The sequence below is a fragment of the Aquarana catesbeiana genome, linkage group LG01 (genome assembly GCF_042186555.1).
Source record: "Aquarana catesbeiana isolate 2022-GZ linkage group LG01, ASM4218655v1, whole genome shotgun sequence".
Taxonomy (NCBI): Eukaryota; Metazoa; Chordata; class Amphibia; order Anura; family Ranidae; genus Aquarana; species Aquarana catesbeiana.
This window is the reverse complement of record NC_133324.1, coordinates 30,342,962-30,359,209: the sequence shown is the minus strand read 5'-3', so window position 1 is coordinate 30,359,209 and position 16,248 is coordinate 30,342,962.

Sequence of the window (16,248 nt, the reverse complement as noted above, 5' to 3'; positions counted from 1 at the left end):
TGAGTGGATGTGGGGTCGTATATTCTAATGATGGGCATACCACACACTTTTTCTGGCATTTTTGGTAAAAAAAAAATCCAAGTAGCATATATTGAGTGGTTTGCGCAAAAGTTATTGTGAAAATATAGGAAAAGGTAGAAATGGCGCTGTTCTAGGGTGCAATGTTACATGACTTACAAGGGATCCCGATGTAATAGTACAAAAATTAAATCAAAGGGGTTGTAAAGGTAAAATTATTTTTTTTTTTAAATAACAAACATGTCATACTTACCTTCACTGTGCAGCTCGTTCTGCACAGAGTGGCCCCGAACCTGGTCTTCTGGGGTCCCTCGGCGGCTGTTTCAGCTCCTCCCCGCAAGCATTCACCACCTTAATGCGAGCTCCCTCGCATGGTGGTGAGTGCCTGCGGGCGTGCTCCCGTGATACAGCCGGCGGCTATAGCTGCTCGCTGTATCACTCGGCCCCCCCGGCGCGCCGCGTCATCAGATGTGATTGACAGCAGCGCGAGCCAATGGCTGCGCTGCTTTCAATCCATCCACTGCAGCCAATCAGCGACCAGGCTGAGCTGCAGTGGAGATGACGAGAACGAGCAGCGAAGATTCGAGGCGTCAGGTAAGTAAAACGGGGGGGCTGGGGGCGGCGGTATTGTCAAAAGTTTTTTCACCTTAATGCATAGAATGCATTAAGGTGAAAAAATTTTTACCTTTACAACCCCTTTAAAGTAAAATAAAAACAAAAACAAAAAAAATGTTTTGTTCTTGGTGTGAACCAAATATGTGCAAATGCTACCAATGCACTTGTGCAGCGATACTCCTATTTAAAATGACAATTGCTCTGCTGAATTTAGCCTCAGCATAGCTCATAAAAGTCAATTTCATATGCAAAAAAAAAAATATATATAGGTATATACAGTGGGGATGGCAAATATTCAGACCCCCTTAAATTTTTCACTCTTTGTTATATTGCAGCCATTTGCTAAAATCATTAAAGTTCATTTTTGTCCTCATTAATGTACACACAGCACCCCATATTGAAAGAAAAATATAGAATTGTTGACATTTTTGCAGATTTATTAAAAAATAAAAACCGAAATATCACATTGTCCTAAGTATTCAGACCCTTTGCTGTGACACTCATATATTTAACTCAGATGCTGTCCATTTCTTCTGATCATCCTTCACCTTCATTTGAGTCCAGCTGTATTTAATTATACTGATTGGACTTGGTTAGGAAAGCCACACACCTGTCTGTATAAGACCTTACAGCTCACAGTGCATGTCAGAGCAAATGAGAATCATGAGGTCAAAAGAACTGCCTGAAGAGCTCAGAGACAGAATTGTGGCAAGGCACAGATCTGGCCAAGGTTACAAAAAAATTCTGCTGCACTTAAGGTTCCTAAGAGCACAGTGGCCTCCATAATCCTTAAATGGAAGACGTTTGGGAGGACCAGAACCCTTCCTAGAGCTGGCCGTCCTGCCAAACTGAGCTATCGGGGGAGAAGAGCCTTGGTGAAAGAGGTAAAGAAGAACCCAAAGATCACTGTGGCTGAGCTCCAGAGATGCAGTAGGGAAGCTGTGCCCTCACACCGTTAATGGGTAGGGGTACTATGTACCTGATACCCATTCACATAGGGGGAGGTCGGGATCTGGGGGCCCCTTGTTAAAGGGGGCTTACAGATTCCAATAAGCCCCCTGCCCACAGACCCTGACAACCACAGTCCAGGGTTGTCGGGAAGAGGCCCTTGTCCCAATCCAAGTCACCCAGTCCCCATGTTGAGGGCATGTGGCCTGGTATGGTTCAGGTGGGGGGGCCCTCGCTCATCCCCCCTTTCCTGACCTACCAAGCTGCATACCCGGATAAGGATCTGGTATTAAGTTTGGGGGGACCCCAAGCCTTTTTTTATTTTATTTTGGTGGGGGTTCCCTCTTAAATCTATACCACACCCAAAGGATTTTGTGTAAAAGTGACACTGCATTTGTTGGGGGGAGTATTAGTTTAGGGTATAGCACGGCACAGTCTACGGCACAAATTCACAGATGGAAGATGTTAGATAGAAAGGAAACTGGCCATCACATTTTGAGAGACCCTTGCCTGGAAAGGTTACAGTTTTTTACAGTTACAGGAAAGTTACAAAACAGTAAAAAAAGTAAAAAAAAAAACATAAAAAAATAAAAAGTAAGAAAATATATAAATAAATAAAAAAGCCAAAAATAGTTGTTGTTTTATTGAGTTAATGTTCTGTTGTTACTGTGTTTTATTCTTAACCATTGTTTGCTTTGCAGGAACGCCATTCAGCTGCAGCACTGATCTGTTTATTCTGACAGCAGCAGGGTGTGCTTTCAGAATACATACTTCAGTGATTGCAGTGCTGCAGAAGGAGATTTCCCCACCACAGTTAAAAAAAAATATATATATGCCCAAGCATGAGGGGCTTGGGTTGGTCAGTGGGTGGATTGTCCTTATGCTTCAGTATATATATTTTACTTTTTTTTTTATTGAATCAATGTTCAGTTCATATGGTGTTTTTGTTAACCATTGTTTTGCTTCACAGGGACACCAATCAGCTGCAGCACTGATCTGTTTATTTTGACAGCAGCAGGGTGTGCTTTCAGAATATATACATCAGTGATTGCAGCACTGTAGGAGGATATTTCTCCACTGCAGTTAAAAAAAAGAATGTATATGCTGAAGCATGGGGCCTGGGGAGGTCAGTGGGTGGATCACCCCATGCGCCGGCATTTTTTTTTTTTTTCACTTTTCTTAGCAGAGATTTCTTCATCCACCTCAATCAATGTGAATAGAGAAATCTGCTATTTTTTTTTTTCATTCAGACCATGGGCTGAATGAAAAAAAAGAACATTACATATATGCCCATCATTAGAAGTGGGTGGATGTAGGGTCGTATATTCTAATGATGGGCATACCACACACTTTTTCCGGCATAAATTTCTTCATCCACATTGATTGATGTTGTTCTGGATATTTTATAGATAGGCAACTCCTATCCTCATATTGATAAATGGTTTCAAATTAATAATAACTACTGCAGTATGGAACAGACACAAAAGATACTCCGCATCTTTTCAAATAACTGTTCTGTTTATTTTGATGCAATTGAAGGTTTTTATACACATGATTACGTAGGTATCACATTAATATTACAGTACTTATTTTGCAACAAGGTACGTAACATTGACAGGCTAATTCTAATCAGGACTCGAAAGAACGCAAACATGTAATGAAAACATTATTAGCGCCATGTGCATAATAAATGCAGTGTGCAATTCCTAGGAAAACCATACAAAATAGAATACAGATTATTACAATTTCAATTATATACAGAATTTACAATTTCCTTAACAATGTAAATGGAGGAATCTGTTAGGTTCTCTATTTTTGTTAAGCCCATAGGCTACATAAAATAAAAAGAACTTTACAATATATGCCCAACAAAGACCATGAAGTTTTTGTTTTTTTTTTACATTTTTTCTATTGCCGGCTATGGTATTGTGTTGCCGTAAATTTAAATGTCATGCCATTCATTTTTTTTCTTTAGAAATGTAATTTTTGCTGCAGCATGTTCTATACATGCTACAGATGTGCCATATTACAGGTAGACTAAGGGGACCCTCAGGCACTATATTTAAAGGAATTTTCCATTTTTATTGTTGCACTTTAAGCATCATTAAAATCACTGCTCCTGTAAACATTATCTTTTTTAAAAACATTTTTTGCATTGATACATGTCCCCACTGGGCAGTAACCAGACCCCCATAACCTGTTCATGGCCAATTAATTGCATATAAGCCTTCAAATGGGGACTTTTGATTTTTCAAGTTCGAGTCCCATAGACTTTAATAATGCTCGCTGTTTGGGTCAGAACTTTATTTCTGTTTGGGAGGTCTGGGGCGAACCGAACAGGAAATGTTCGGCCCATCTCTACCCATCATTGCTGCCTATCAGTGCCCATCAGTGCTGCCTATCAGTGCAGTCTCATCAGTGCTTCCTCATAAGTACACATCAGTGCTACCTATCAGTGCCCATCAGTGCTGCCTATCAGTGCAGTCTCATCAGTGCCTCCTCATAAGTACGCATCAGTGCCACCTATCAGTGCCCATCAGTGAAGGAGAACAATTACTTATATACAACATTTTATAACAAACATTTTTTTTTTCAAAATGTTTGGTCTTTTTTTCTTTTGTTTAGCAAAAAAAAAACAGTGGTGATTAAATGACGCCAAAAGAAAGCTCTATCTGTCTCAAAAAAATTATAAAAATGTCATATGGGTACAATGTTGCATGATCGCACATTTGTCATTATAATGCCCCATACACACGATCGAACTTTCCGACAACAAAACCATGGAATTTTGTTCGAAGGTTGTTGGCTCCAACTTGTCTTGCATACACATGGTCACACAAATGTTGGTCAACAATTACGTAGTGACATACAAAGTGTTCGGCGAGCCGATAAAACGGAAGTTCAATAGTCATGTGATATCTCCATTCCGAATGCTAGTTTTACAAGACCGAGCGCTTCCGGCTCGTCCTTGATTCCGAGCATGAGTGATTGTTCTTTGGATTTTTGTCTGACGGACTTGTGTACAACTGATCGGAAAGTCCGACAACACACATTTGTTGGCTGAAAATTTGAGAGCATGCTAGCCAACATTTGTTGGCGGAAAGTCCGCCAACAAATGTCCAAAGGAGCATACACACGGTCGGACTTACCGCCAACAAGCTCACATCCAAAATTTCCCATCGGAAAATCCGATCGTGTGTACGTGGCATAAGTGAGAGCTGAAAATTGGCCTGAGCAGGAAGGGGGTAAAAGTGCCCAGTAGGCAAGTGGCGTAAGCAGTCACCTCCCTTATCAGCATTGTTCGTGGTGTAAAGACACATAGGTCATATGTGTTCTACTAGGTGTGATTACCAACAGGAAGAAAGTATTCCATTATTTCTTAGAGCCCTTTCTCACAAGTTTTGTCCACTTTGCTCAGCAGGAGATCCATGAGCAGACCTCTATGGCATCTGAGATTTTGGGACATCTGTTGCAGTTCAATGTGTCACCAACAAAGAAAAATTTCCCAGCACACTTAAAGAGGAACTGCAGTCTACTCACATAATTTGTAATAAAAGCATGTTTGCCATTCAGAAGCGCCCCTCCAACCACTTTGCATATTATTTTATATATAGTGTGATTCTGTACTTGCCAATATGCTGCAGAAATATCCCTCCACTAAGTCTGGCTGCAGCCATTTTAACTGTGGGCAGCTGAAGCTGCTGCCTGTTTACTTCCTGGACTTACACAGACACACAGAGGCACACCTCCAGCTCTGCAGCTCTCATTGGCCCTCTTATTACTCACCCCCCCCTTCCTGGGGTTGTGCATGATGTCATAAGCCTAGGCTAATGACCAGACAAGAACTTGGAAGTGGGCTGTTTAAGGTATTTACTGGCAGAAAAAAATGTTTTACTATCCAAAGTTAAAACAACAAGGGCAGAAGATTTAATAGATGGAAAGATGAAAAAATGACTGAAGGCTTAAGCTAGCTATACATTATACAATTTTCTTGTTCAATTTCCATTACATTTACTTTCAACTATGTAGTGCAAGGACCTGCCAGATTGCATACAAATTGAAAGATTTGACATCATATTATATGGTTTTGATAAATCTAATGGAAAATTGTACAAGAAAATTATATAATGTATTTCCAGCCTTACGAGCTAGTCAGCAAACAAATGAAATTGACCCAGTCTAATAATTCACAATAAAAAGACAGAGGATTTTGTTTCACACACTAGCAAATACCGTGTTGTGAAAAAGTATTTGCCTCTTCCTGATTTTTTTGCCTATTTGTCACGCTTAAATAATTCAGATCATCAAACAAATTTTAATATTACACAAAGATAACTTGAGTAAATCCAAAATGCAATTAAGGGGACAAAGCTGTCCAAGCCTGCCTGGCCCTATGTGGAAAAAAGAATTGCCCCCTAAACCTAATACCTGGCTGTGTTGCCCTTGGTGGCAACAACTGAAATCAAGCATTTGCGATAACTGGCAATGATGTTCCCAAAACATGAAGTGAGAAAATCTCTGTAAATGAAGGGAATTCCTTGGGAACTCCCAGGTCACCAGAACTAGTGCCCCCGATGAAAAATTTCCCCTCTATTACTTTTCTGGGGTCAGTCCAAAATTTGGGGTTTCCTTTATTTCCACGTTCGGTGATGATAGTTAACTGCTTCAATACTGAGCATTTTCATCCCCTTCCTTCCCAGACCAATTTTCAGCTTTCAGCGCTGTCACAATTTGAATGAGAATTGCGCGGTCATGCAACACTGGACCCAAATGACATGTTTATCATTTTTTTCCTTGTCAACATTTTTTTATTAAATACACAGCAATTAACAGGTATGTCAATTACACTAATAGAAATAGAGATAATGAAGTTCTTTGCTATACAATGTTATGCAAACATTAGCAATTAAATAAAAATATCTTTCAAGTGGAATGTATCCAAATACAACCTGAGGAGTTGGTGAGAAGTCATGTGAAAATATAATCAATCCTATATTATTTATCAGTACCAACAGTAATTACTTACTAATGAATTTTGAGAGTACAGGTCGTATGCATTTAAAAAGTGAGCTGTAAAATTAAGGTAAGAGGTAAGAGGAGGAGGGTAGAAAGTTGGAGAAGTCCACAAGGTCGACCCAAGCATCAGTGCAAGAAATGGTTTGGTTTATTAAATGAATGAATGAATGAATGAAACAGCTATCATGGTAGGAGGACCGATTCATCAAAGGTTGGCGATAGGTAATATTTTAACCATGGGTACCCATATGTTTTCAAATTTGGGGATTTGGTCTTGTTCGATAGCCATCATTTTGGCGTGGGACATGGTGGCATTCATTCTATGCTTCGTCTCAGCCAACACCAATACAGGAGACTTCCATGCCTTTGCCATCATTTGTTTTGCGGCCTTGAGGAGTTGAACAAAAAGTTTGAATTGGGAATGTGTTAAGCAATCTGGTTTCAAATTAAGTAGTGCAGTTAACAGGTCTGGTTGTACCGATATCAGAAACATTTTGGAGGAGGCAATGTCAAAGATCTCTTTCCAAAAGGTTTGAGCTATTAGACATGTCCACCAAATATGTAGATGCGTACCTACCTCCGAGCAGCCCCAAAAGCAAAGAGGAGAGTAATTAGACTCATATTTGGCTTTACAAGGTACAATTTTACAAGGTACCATCAGGTTAGGAATTTATAATTAGCTTCCACCGCTATAATGTTAAGTGAGGCTGATTTAGTTATTGACCAGATCCCCAACCAATCTGCCGTTTTAAGGGTTCGCCCCAGGTCCTCCTCCAATTTCCGGACGTAGGTTGGTTTATATAGATTAGGGTTGATTAGAAGTTGTGTGTAGAGGGATGAAATCATACCTCTAGAAAGGGGGGGATTCTTACATACGGATTCGAAATGGGAAAGATGGGTTAATGGATTTTCAACATTTATAAAAGGTGTAAAGAAGTTTTTAATTTGAAGGTACCTGAATAATTCTGATTGTGGTAAGTCATAGCTCTCACTGAGAGTTGGGAAGGAAAGAAAGGATTTAGGAGAGACACAGTACAAACACATACAGGAGCATATACAATTGTATTACAATCAATAGATGAAGGAATCAAACAAATTGCTACTAGTTTCGCCAATACATTGGCTTCTTCAGGGGACATATTAGGTTGCAATTCTACAGAGAGAAAATTAAATTAATATGATGAAATAAACTGAATACAAAAAAAGCAGCGCAGTGTTAACCCCTAACAAAAGTGCATGGAAACTAGACAATAGCACCCAATCAGTGGTCCCAGCATAGATGGAAATATCATCAGTTGAAAATCACACATACATACCCAAAGAGACCCGGAGGGCCACACAGGAAGCCTCCAAAGTGAGGGCAAACTCCTCACTGCCTTAGAGTGACTGCAGGGGGCTTGATGAAAAATCCTTGAAATTAAATGTAGACATGTATATATGTGTAAGGCTAGCTAGCTCAATTACATCAAAAAGGAGGGAAGGGACAAAAACGTCCTCAATACTCACCAAAAGTTAAAATAACATAAATAAGAGAACCAGGACGCTGAAAAGGTCGATGGTAATTGATCGATCAGTGCTGTTAGTGGATGATATAAATTGACCAGGCTAAAGAGAAAAAAGGTATATGTGTAAAAATAAGGTGAAAAAAGCAAAAAGCTTTTTAGTCATCTGTGGTATGAATGCTAGGATTGACTGACAAAACATACCTGTTAAATCAACTGAACAGGTTGGGCTGCAGACAGGAAGCAGTAATACCTTCAATGGAACATATGCTGCAATGGATGTTTATAATTAGCCACTTCAAGTGTGGTGTTCAAGCCTGGGGGATGTGGGCAAAATTTCTAAATCAAATGGAATGATAAGTAAATGTTGTGATATATTATCACTGCATTTAAAATATTGTAATTGATCATAGAACGAATTTTACCTTCTCATTCAAAACGACCAGTATAGCGTCCCGGTGTGTCCGCAATCATGGACAATTGGTACACCTATTTAAAGCCCCCCACCTGATTGGCGAAGTGAATCAGCCAATCAGGAGCGGACAAGAGATGGCCCGTTTGCATCACAAGCCCGTTCTAGGGCTTAATTTCCTGACTACCAATCACATTTTTGAAGACCCTGGAGCACCAGGACAATGGAAACACCCACAAAATGACCCTATTTCGAAAAACAAATACCAACGTATATTCTATGAGCATTATGAGCCTTTTGAATATGTCATTTTTTCCAAGTTTATGAAAAATGTGGAAAGAAAATTAAAACATATTTTTTTTTTTTCACAAAAAGTTGTCCATCTAGAAAGTTATTTCCAACAAACAGCATGGATATAATAAGAATTACACCCGAAAATACATTCTTCCACTTCTCCTGAGTATGGCAATACCAAATGTGTGAGACTTTTTCATAGCCTGGCCACATAGAGAGTAGGGTTGCCACCTCATCCCTTTAAACCCAAACACATATGAACTACACATGTCTGAGGCTAATTTAATGCAGATAAGTCACCAAGTGAGTTTAATTACCACCTTAATCAGCCACAGAACCTATGGAATTCATATGTGTTCAAGTTTAAAGCGATAATGTGGCAACCCTAATAGGGAGGCCAACATTTAAGGAGCACCTATAGGTGTTTTATGGGGCATAAATTACAAATCTAATTTCCTGATTACGAAAAAAGATTGTCTGCAACAAAGTGCATATAAGGGATGCCCCTTTGGATTTTTAAAGGCAGAGAAAGAATATAGAGAGTGTGTAACCATAAAAGGCACCGACAGTGCCAACTTTATTAATATACAAAAGAGTAAATAAACAAAAACTAGAAAGACAAGACAAGCAAATACAAAAGGTAATCAATCGTTTTGCAGCACGTTGTATCTGAGACATGTAGAGCATGAATAGAACATATATGAATGGTATCACCCAGTGCCAGCGAACCCAGACCATCCACACACGCAGGGTGAGTGTGGTGGGGGTAGGTGGCTAATGCATATATCCCGACATGTTTCGGAGAAGACCGTAGTCAAACTTGTATACTCCTTCTTCAAGGGAATTGTTTATACATATAGATGGGTGAAAGAAAATGGTTTCTTATCTCTAAAATATAAATGTGAACATCAGTGAGTAACATAGCAAGAAAAGGGACCAAGAGAATGGTCTATTTTATGGCTATTGTTATGACAAAAAATCATCAATCATAGTACTTACATAGTGAAGCTCATGTCATGAATAAAAAACAAGCAGATAAGGAGATCAGCGTGCTGGTTGTGAGGGTCCTATGGTGACAGGGAGAGCGCCTGCGACAACATACGGAACCGCAAGGGCACCTTCACAAGGTACGCCTAGTCCACCCTGTAGCAAACAATGTCAGCATTTAGGGGGAAAAAATCGCACAGGAGGGGAGGCCAAAAAAGTATATTTTTAGCTTTATAAGTAAGGACAGGCCCTGTGGGGTGCCAAATCCATAAAAAGTATGGTTCTTACCTGGATATTGAAGGTAGATCAGGGGCAAATACTGCTGACAGTTCAGTGTCTGCCACTGTATTGGCATGAGATATCCGTGTCTAAGCAGAGAAGTGGCCTATATATAGGAACCAGAGGGTGATTATAACAGAGTTGCACAAAGAAGATGTGTGGTGGCTGTGTGGTGACACAGCTGAGGATGATTGAATCAGGGGTGTGTGCAAAAGGGCCAATCCAAGGCGAGCCGAGAGGCAGCCCCGGCCGCTGCGCTGACACGCACGGCGGGCGGGGACATACCTAAAGGGGCGTACCCCAGGCACAAGGGTGCGCGGCGCAGCCGCGCCCACAGGTGGCGCGATGGCGTCACGCGTCAGCGTGCCACCGGCGGGAGGGCCTCGCCGGTCGTCATGGAGAAGGCGGCGAGGGCATGTAAACACTCCACCCCGTACAGCCAGCACAAGACGGGAAGGGGATTAGACCAACACCGTCCACGGCTGCAACGGGGGGGAGCCCACCTGCCGGGTGTCAGCGCCCAAGCGGCACCACAGGAAACACAGGCGTCAGGCCCTGCCATCTGGTGGATAAATGGAAGAAGACAACCAGCAAGCTGAACAGAAAAACATATATATAAACATGGTGTGTCATAAGAAATACACATAGAGAAATGCATATATACATAAATAAAAAGTAAAAGTGAAAAATGAATGATAATAAATGAAAAAAAGAAAAAAAAAAAAAAAAAAAAAAAAAAAAGGAGAAGACAAGGACCTAAAAGAACAAAATGTTGTCAGGAAAGGGAAAACAGCAGTGATTGTATATAAAGCATAGGGCAGCAAGCCCACGCTGTATACCAAAGTGTGTTGGTATGGGTAGTTAGAATGATTAAAGGGAATTTGTGCCAGGCTGGTAACCTACATATTGAGTTCACAGACCCCTGATGAAAAGCCTGGGAGGAAGGGTCTAAAATTAAAGGCCTTCCCGTCTTGTGCTGGCTGTGCGGGGTGGAGTGTTTACATGCCCTCGCCGCCGTCTCCATGACGACCGGCGAGGCCCTCCCGCCAGTGGCACGCTGACGCGTGACGCCATCGCGCCACCTGTGGGCGCGGCTGCGCCGCGCGCCCTTGTGCCTGGGGTACGCCTATTTAGGTATGTCCCTGCCCGCCGTGCGTGTCAGCGCAGCGGCCGGGGCTGCCTCTCGGCTCGCCTTGGATTGGCCCTTTTGCACACACCCCTGATTCAATCATCCTCAGCTGTGTCACCACACCGCTGTATCTTCTTTGTGCAACTCTGTTATAATCACCCTCTGGTTCCTATATATAGGCCACTTCTCTGCTTAGACACGGATGTCTCATGCCAATACAGTGGCAGACACTGAACTGTCAGCAGTATTTGCCCCTGATCTACCTTCAATATCCAGGTAAGAACCATACTTTTTATGGATTTGGCACCCCACAGGGCCTGTCCTTACTTACTTATAAAGCTAAAAATATACTTTTTTGGCCTCCCCTCCTGTGCAATTTTTTCCCCCTAAATGCTGACATTGTTTGCTACAGGGTGGACTAGGCGTACCTTGTGAAGGTGCCCTTGCGGTTCCGTATGTTGTCGCAGGCGCTCTCCCTGTCACCATAGGACCCTCACAACCAGCACGCTGATCTCCTTATCTGCTTGTTTTTTATTCATGACATGAGCTTCACTATGTAAGTACTATGATTGATGATTTTTTGTCATAACAATAGCCATAAAATAGACCATTCTCTTGGTCCCTTTTCTTGCTATGTTACTCACTGATGTTCACATTTATATTTTAGAGACAAGAAACCATTTTCTTTCACCCATCTATATGTATAAACAATTCCCTTGAAGAAGGAGTATACAAGTTTGACTACGGTCTTCTCCGAAACATGTCGGGATATATGCATTAGCCACCTACCCCCACCACACTCACCCTGCGTGTGTGGATGGTCTGGGTTCGCTGGCACTGGGTGATACCATTCATATATGTTCTATTCATGCTCTACATGTCTCAGATACAACTTGCTGCAAAACGATTGATTACCTTTTGTATTTGCTTGTCTTGTCTTTCTAGTTTTTGTTTATTTACTCTTTTGTATATTAATAAAGTTGGCACTGTCGGTGCCTTTTATGGTTACACACTCTCTATATTCTTTCTCTGCCTTTAAAAATCCAAAGGGGCGTCCCTTATATGCACTTTGTTGCAGACAATCTTTTTTCTTATATATATAGGATGATGGCAGTCTCTGCACACCAGTATGGTTTCTCTTAAACATATTTTTTTCAATTTCCTGATTACCTATCACATTTTTTGAGACCATGGAGCACCAGGACAATGGAAACACCCACAAAATAACCACATTTTGGAAATGAAACACCCACCTGTGGTTTTATTAGTGCGCTTTTTGGCAGAGGATGAGTGGGACTGTTGTCTCGTAGGAACATGGTCTGTAAACAGGCCAAAGTCAGTACAGGCAGCAGGCTGACATGCAGGAAGCAGGCAGGAAAATGGTCCATAAACAATCCAGGGTTATAGCAGGCAGCAGACAGACATCCAGGCAGCAGGCAGGAACATGACCCATAAACAGGGCAGGGTCAGTACAGGTAGAAGACAGAGACATGGTCAACACAGCAAAGTATTGGTCCAGGTAGCAGGCAGCAACATGATCCATAAACAGGCCAGGGTCAGTATATGCATCAGGCAGAGGCGTGGTCAGTTTTGGTGGCAGGCAGAGGTATGGTTAATTAACAGGTCAATCAGAAGGACTAATCATAGAGCCCATCTGCGGATCAGTGATCCGTGGATCAGTGGACATGGGCATCATAGGAGTGCGCCAATACACCAATAAACTATATATTTAGGTCATATATTAGATTATAATTTATATTTTTATTACATTTATATTTGTATTATATTTACAGCATATTATATTTATTATATTCTCTTTTCCTTCCCCACAATGCACTGATAGAAATCACATTGCTAGCTGTGAGACAACACAAGACAAATAATTATCTCAGAAGCTCTGACCCCGATTTTCATTGTGTTTGTTTTTTTCTTCCTGCAGACAGTGAAAACTGCATGAAATGTCCAGATGAAGAATGGCCAAATGAGAAGAAGGATCAGTGTGTTCCAAAATTGATAGAATTTCTCTCCTACACTGATGATACCATTGTTGCAGTATTTTTAGCTGTCTCTATCCTCTGTTGTCTTCTTACTGGTTTCATATTGTGGATATTTATACATTACCAGGACACCCCCATTGTTAAAGCTAATAACCGGAACCTGAGCTATCTTCTCCTGGTCTTCATCATGCTGAGCTTCCTCTGTGTCTTCTTGTTCCTCGGCCATCCAGTAGATGTGACCTGCATGCTGCGTGTAACCTCTTTTGGTGTCATCTACTCTACTTACCAAAAGTATCATGGTGTGTATTGCTTTTAAAGCCACCAAACCTGGAAGTCCCTGGAGGAAATGGATGGGACCCAAACTGCCCATTTCTTTAATTTGTGTCTTCTCACTGGTTCAAGTCATAATCTGTGTCACTTGGTTGTCTATTTCTGCCCCCTTTCAGGATCGGGACACTCACTCTTATCAAGGGAAGATCATCATTCAGTGTAATGAGGGTTCAGTTATCGGCTTCTACTCTGTCCTGGGATATATGGGGCTTCTAGCAGCTGTGAGTTTCATTATAGCCTTTTTAGCTAGGACATTACCAGACAGTTTTAATGAGGCCAAGTACATAACCTTCAGCATGCTGGTGTTCTGCAGTGTCTGGATTGCCATGATCCCAGCCTATCTGAGCACCAGAGGGAAATACATGGTGGCTGTGGAGGTTTTTGCTATAATGGCCTCAAGTTCTGGACTTCTTGGCAGTATATTTTTCCCAAAATGTTACATAATTCTGATCAGACCTGATCTGAATACAAAAACAGTTATCCGCTAATATATATGGATCAACACTGAGTTACCAGTAGTTATAGCATTATCTCTATCATTGGTAATTTTAATATGTTAGTAATATTTCTAAATCTTGTGACGTGACTATGGTGTATTGCAACCCACGTGAAGAATAAAAATGTGGCGCTATCCTAATCACCCTCTCTGTGGTGTCACTGTTGACAGTGAATATCCTAATCTAATAAACACTTTTAAAGTGTGTGAATAAAGTAAATAATGTGAAAAATAATAATAAAAAATATGATATATATATAATGAAAACAAAAAACACCATACACAATACAATACCTACAGTGACTCAGTGATGAAATTGCTGGAAAACCACAAATGTGTCACTCCTATAACCGAGTGTGTAACAATTCAATGTGCACACTCAACATAAACTACGTGACTTAATAAATAAAAGTCCAAAATAAGTGCACATATGTGTGAAAAAGAAAGTCTGTGATAAAAATGCAAAACAGTTGTGCCACAACAAATCCTTGTAGTTCCTGAAGTTAACTTGAACTTTCCACCACACCTCTGTGTTCAGTGTTCCCTCTCCCAATAGACAGTCTCTTACCAGCTCTGTGTGCCCCCACTTTCGTATGAGGCTGACAAGCAAAAGAGTTTCCAGGCAATCAGAAGGGGTTAAATGTATTCCATTCAGGGGCTCGTTCCATATGCAAATGAGAAAGAACTCCCAATAGTGTGATAACGTAAAACCTTTATTGTACACACTTCAAAATACACTTCAAAAGATTCACTCACATTGTGTCAACTCTATAACAGCATAACAAAAAATCCACGGCAATCTGTACACTGCAATCTCCACACAGCAACCTGGGTAGGCTTTCCTAAGACTTTCCTAAGGGGTATGCGGTCGCGGAGGACCTTGACGCCGCTGGCGTGTAAAGGGGTCTATCTCACCCTCTCCTCGCTCGCTCTTCCAATGGGCCCTCCGTCTCCCCTGACAAGCGAACCGCAGCGCTTTGCTTCCTTCTGTCACACAGTATCTGGTGTTTTATCCTTCACTCGGCTTTGCCCCCGACATGTTTCGCTACAACTGTAGCTTATTCATGGGATAGGCCGCTCAGAATGTCATTCTAACTAATAATATATGGGTGATAAAACACACTTATATTATATTTTTTTGTGCATGAAGCGCATAGAGCGCTCTGAGAAACATGTCAGGATACCTAGAAAAACATTAGAGTAGTCATCGTGCTGTGAGATTCCCATACTAATGATGATTGAGCAGTGGGATGTCAATATTCTGATGCGGCTGCTTAGGACAGCATGGTATTATGAACTGACAGCTGTAAACAGCTGCGGTTTGCGCTTACGGGGACACTCTGACTGCGCATGCGCGGGATACGCGGGACGCACATGCGCACTGTGATTCCCCTAGTCAGATAGAGAGTAGGGAGGTTATAAAGTTAGAATGACATTCTGAGCGGCCTATCCCATGAATAAGCTACAGTTGTAGCGAAACATGTCGGGGGCAAAGCCGAGTGAAGGATAAAACACCAGATACTGTGTGACAGAAGGAAGCAAAGCGCTGCGGTTCGCTTGTCAGGGGAGACGGAGGGCCCATTGGAAGAGCGAGCGAGGAGAGGGTGAGATAGACCCCTTTACACGCCAGCGGAGTCAAGGTCCTCCGCGACCGCATACCCCTTAGGAAAGTCTTAGGAAAGCCTACCCAGGTTGCTGTGTGGAGATTGCAGTGTACAGATTGCCGTGGATTTTTTGTTATGCTGTTATAGAGTTGACACAATGTGAGTGAATCTTTTGAAGTGTATTTTGAAGTGTGTACAATAAAGGTTTTACGTTATCACACTATTGGGAGTTCTTTCTCATTTGCATATGGAACGAGCCCCTGAATGGAATACATTTAACCCCTTCTGATTGCCTGGAAACTCTTTTGCTTGTCAGCCTCATACGAAAGTGGGGGCACACAGAGCTGGTAAGAGACTGTCTATTGGGAGAGGGAACACTGAACACAGAGGTGTGGTGGAAAGTTCAAGTTAACTTCAGGAACTACAAGGATTTGTTGTGGCACAACTGTTTTGCATTTTTATCACGGACTTTCTTTTTCACACATATGTGCACTTATTTTGGACTTTTATTTATTAAGTCACGTAGTTTATGTTGAGTGTGCACATTGAATTGTTACACACTCGGTTATAGGAGTGACACATTTGTGGTTTTCCAGCAATTTCATCACTGAGTCACTGTAG